This window comes from Marmota flaviventris, chromosome 10 (genome assembly GCF_047511675.1).
Source record: "Marmota flaviventris isolate mMarFla1 chromosome 10, mMarFla1.hap1, whole genome shotgun sequence".
Classification (NCBI taxonomy): domain Eukaryota; kingdom Metazoa; phylum Chordata; class Mammalia; order Rodentia; family Sciuridae; genus Marmota; species Marmota flaviventris.
This window is the reverse complement of record NC_092507.1, coordinates 36,500,012-36,505,144: the sequence shown is the minus strand read 5'-3', so window position 1 is coordinate 36,505,144 and position 5,133 is coordinate 36,500,012.

The following is a 5,133-nucleotide window of genomic DNA, read 5'->3' as shown; positions in this document are numbered from 1 at the left end:
TTTTTTTTTTTTTTTAATGTTTTTAGTTGTAGATGGACACAATACCTTAGTCTAATTATTTTTTATGTGATGCTGAGGATTGAACCCAGTTCCTCATACGTGCAACACAAGGGCTTTACCACTGAGCTATAGCCCTGATCCTCTGGACTTGGCTTTGACAAAGGCTTTTTGGAGTTCTACCTCCAGAGCTTCCCCCATTGTGGGGCAAGCTTCCCCCATTGTGAGGTGGTCAAGAAGCTTCAGGACTACTTCCCTTGTGCTCAGGGTAACTTGCAGAGATACTACTTTCAGGAGCCATCAGATCAGGGCTATGGGTGGGTAGCACCTCTTTCCTTTACCCAGGGGGACTGGTGGATGCAGAGGGTACAGACATGGGCTGGAGCCTGAGTCAAATGGTTCCCTGTCCAGGACCAACCTCACAAGTAAGTCAGACTGGGGGAGCCATCTGGGACTAGTGTGGGGGCACCTGCTCCCTACCCAGATCTGGCTGGGCGTCTGGATTCCCCAGCTCGACTTTCCTCCCAGATTTCAGCCCCTGGCAGTGTGCACAGTGGCCAAAAGCAAGAATCTGGGAGTCATACAGACTCTGGATCAAATTCCAGGTCTGCATCTCACTACCTGTGAGACCTCCAAGACTTGCCAGTAAAATTGGATTGGTAATAGCTTCCTGCAGGGCTGCTGGGAGGAAAGAGAAATAACATATGTGTTATAATTACATCAGAGAGTTGCCAGAAAGCAAATAACCTATGGTCAGCTTTGGAGTCCAGCCCCTGCACTCCCCTTTATCTGGCACCTGTGCCACGCCCCTCCCCCACTGCACTGTCTACTTGTTGGTGCCCACCTCTAGCTCCAGGTCTGGGAGCCCCTCAAAAGCAGGAATGGAGTCACAGCCCTCCGAGTCACTAGCATCCAGGATAGGGCTGAACAGGGGAAGGGAAGCCCAAAGAGGGGGGAAGTGACACAAAGGAAGGAGGCTAAACTAGTAGTCTGGCTGTATGTCTGTCCATACCCCTCCATGCCATACAGGTGCACACACATAAGCACCTGTACACCCGCATGCATATACCTACGCTTGCTCTCTCCCTGGTTGAAGGTTCTGGGGTTAGTGATAGACTTTCCTGATCACCTCTGCCCCATCTGGCCTGGAGTGGCTCTTGTTGTGTGCCTGTGGCCTCCGCTGCCACCTGGTGGCTGCACACTCCTTAGGAAGGGCAGATTCAGCAGAGCCTTTGAACTTGAGCTGGGGTAAGGGAGCAGAAGTGCTGGGGCCAGAGACCATCTCCTGGCACTGTCCCAGCACTCCCTCAGGTGATTCAAACATTCACTGGGTCTTCCTATGGGCCTCCTGGGCAGCTGGGCTCCTGGCCCCAGTGACTGAATCCGTGAATGCCACAGGCTCCATCTGTACTGGTCAACCAAGCTTTTAGAGGCTTAGTCATCTTGGTTCTGCCTCCCCCCACCACACACACAAATTGTCTAAAGCATAGTAGCCTGTGCCCCTTTTTCAAAGTGAGTGAGGGATGACATCATTTCTTGGACTTTGTTTGTATGGAATGACCCTGATCTCCTAGAAAAGCAGAATAATGATAGTTCAATGAGAGAGAAAGAAAGTGTGTGTGTGGCAGGGGATCCGAGGGTACAGAGGTGAGCTGGAGCCTGAGTCACATGGTTCCTGAGCATCTGTCCTGAGCAAGTTGGAAGACTGTGGGACCAGGGACACTGTACTGAATGATGCAGATGATTCCTCCACTGACCAGGTCCTGCAGCCTGATTTGGGCCCGAGTCACCTGGAAGGAGGGGGTGCCTTTTTTTTGGCACCATAGAGGACAGGGAATGGCACTGAAAATGGCAGATGCCAGGGGACAAGCAGAAGTGTGTGTTTATGGTAATTTGCATTTATGGTAATTTGGGGTTTAGGAGCTTGTGGGACAAGGATACAGGAAGCCTTGGAGGGACATTTGGAAATACATTTGAGGTCTGACGCTCAGTTGAGCCATAGATTTTGCCCTACAGTCAGACAGTCCCCGAGCAGCTAAACGCCCAGGTCTGAGTCAGGCAGCCTGGGGGTAGTACTTAATACTGTGTGACCCTAGACAAATTACCTTCACTGTGCTCTAAATTGGGTGTCTATATAATAATAAATAAATAAATGGTGTCTATGTAATGAGGGACATTGTGAATATCAAAAGGAACAATGTGCATAAAACACACGGAATAGTACCTAGCACACAGCTAGTGCACGATTTTAAGTTAATATTATTATTACAGAATGAGCTGAATTAGATGCAAGATAGAACTAGCAGGATCCTTAGAATCATTTAGTCCAATGTACTAATATTATACTAAGGAATCCAAGCCCAAGGAAGGGACAGTACCTGCCTAAGCTTCCATAATGAGGTGGGTGAGAAGCAGTCTGGAGGCCCCGTGAGGCTGGTGGGTACAGAACATTCCAGGCCCATCTGTTCTCCTGTGTCTCTCGAGGTATCAGCATACTAGAGCTGGCGAGGCCCATTTGTTCCACATCACTGAGGCCCATGTAGTTCTCTGTGGTCTTTGTAAATGAATAACTGGACCTTTGGCCAGGTCCAGCTGTGGGCTTGGGGTATGGGGTGGGGGTGGTGCAGACATAAGCTGGCATATGGGGTAAAGGTCAGGAGGAGGGAGGATGTTTCAGGCACCCAGGGATAGTGAGCTGGAGCAAGAGGCTGGAAAGGGACTGTCCTCAAATCCAAGCCCAATGATGGTGGCAGTGATGTTTTTTTCAAGGAAGCTGAGGGTTCCTATGTGGTGTGTAGGGTGTTTTCTGATTGGAGCCTCATAGTGATCCTTCTGGGTGGTTGTAACTAAGGTTGTTTTTTAGAGGCAAGAATACAGACTCAGAGAGAGGGAGGTACTTGCTCAGGGTTATATAGCCAGTTAGTGACATCGAACTTGGTCTTTTGACTAATCCTACCCCAGTATAGGGATCTCTGGTGTGTGTGTGTGTGTGTGTGTGTGTGTGTGTGTGTATGAAATGAGTAGCCACAGTGTGCGCTGAACTTTCAGTCCTTTTGGAAAGTTGACTTTCCAAAAGGGTCCCTTCAAGAATCTAAGAGTAGCTGTCAACATTTGCTGTTTTCACCTCCATCTGTCACACCTATCCCTCAATGTCTGAGCCTTCTTTCCACCTGTACATTCCACCAAGACTGCTCTCATGGGGCTAGGGTTTTAGTTCAGTGGTAGAGCGCTTGCCTGTCACGTATGAGGCCCTGGGTTTGATCCTCAGCACCACATAAAAATAAATAAATAAAATAAAGGTATTGTGTCCATCTACAATTATAAAAATACTAAAAAAAAGACTGCTTTCACCAGTTCCACCCCTTGTTGGAAGATGCAATGATCTCTCAGATTCTTCTAAGTTTACTGTATTAGATAGTACCCCATTTTCTCCAGGAAGATGTTCCTGAAAACCTGCTCTTGGCTTCTCAAGCTCTTCCTGGCCCATTGATGGTGCTCTCCCTGGACACATTGTGAATTTGGAGACAGAGTTATCTGAGCACAGGCCACATCCACTTGTTTATCATAATGTCCTAAGTGTTCAGCAAAGGCTTGATATAGTAAGTATTTGTTGAATGATTGACATGGGGACCTTCACTCCATTCTGTTACATTACTTCCTGTGAAGTACAAACAGAAAAGCAGCACCTTCAGCCCCTTCCCTCCTGTAAAACTTCATAGGCACTTCAGGTTCCAAGTAGAATTCTTTTTATGGGGGGTGGGGTACTGGGGATTGAACTCAGGGGCACTCAACCACTGAGCCACACCCCCAGCCATATTTGGGTCTCACTGAGTTGCTAAGTGCCTCGCTTTTGCTGAGGCTGGGTTTGAACTTGCAATCCTCCTGCCTCAGCCTCCCAAGCTGCTGGGATTACAGGCATATGCCACCACGCCCCACTCCAAGTGGAATTCTTAATCTTTCCCCAACTCCAGCCCCCAGTTCCTGTAAATGGCACCCATCCACCCAGACCAGAGACAGGAGAGACACCTGAAGTGACCCCACCTCAGCTTCACCTAGTTTTGACTTTCTAACAAATCATCCTCCCGTGCCTGCGGGCTCCCTGCTTCAGGTCACTGTCTTGCCTGGATGTTTGCAGCAGTCTCCTCCCTCTTTTCCTTGTATGTATTCTTCCTTTATCCTGCCACAGTTCGGAAGTTTAGAGAGACCTCTGTAAAACGCAAATCCAACCAGGATTCAGCTCTTTGCACCTGCAGGGTGAATCTTATGTTTTTTGAGGCAGGTATAGCCTTGGCTATGTGCATAGACTTGAAGCCCAACTTCCCTAGGCTAATTTTATATTAGCATGATGTTTGGTAAGTTATTAGCAATGTACATAAGCGCCTGAATATGCAATTAGGAATAAAGCTATGTCCATCTGATAAGATCGTGGTGAGGAGTAAATGAGTTAATACATCTGCGGAACGCCTATGGTCATTACTCGTGGAACATTTACCTGTCTTGCCTGCAATATCTGAATCAGCCACTAGATGGCCATACTGCAACTCTGCCTCCTTCCTCCCCAGCCTTTGTTTTTCCATTCTTTGCCACACACCTCACAGCAGAAGTTCTTCTACCTCCCCTCCCAGACCAAGCTGTTCTACTTCTCAGTACCTCTGTTGTTCATATTCAGGGTTTATGTTTTTCATTCAGTCAGCTTTAACTTCATGTTTGGAACTTCTAGCAGAGGGACCGCAGCTACTCATATACCCTTGACAGAAGAACGGTGGTACTCTACCGCGGCAGGTTGATCTCTTACACTGGGTGCACAACTTCGGGAGAGAAGCACGCTGATGGGGAGGGAGGTAGGGGACATCTGTCTAGACAGCCAGACCAGCTGAGTCATCCCTGGTGATCAGTGAGGTGACAGACCTTACAATCAGATCACCCTCACATCTCAGTCTCACCTTCTTCTGGAAGGCTCTCCAACACCTCTTTGCACCCCACTATCACCATCTGGTCTATATTCTGGGTCTGTGAGCTCCTGGAGGGCGGGCCGTCTCCAGAAACACTGGCAGGACACCTGCCTAGAGCACTTGCTAATGCAATGTGTGTTAGCCAGTTTCTGCTCAGCCCTGTTTCCTGGCCCCACCAGGTGAA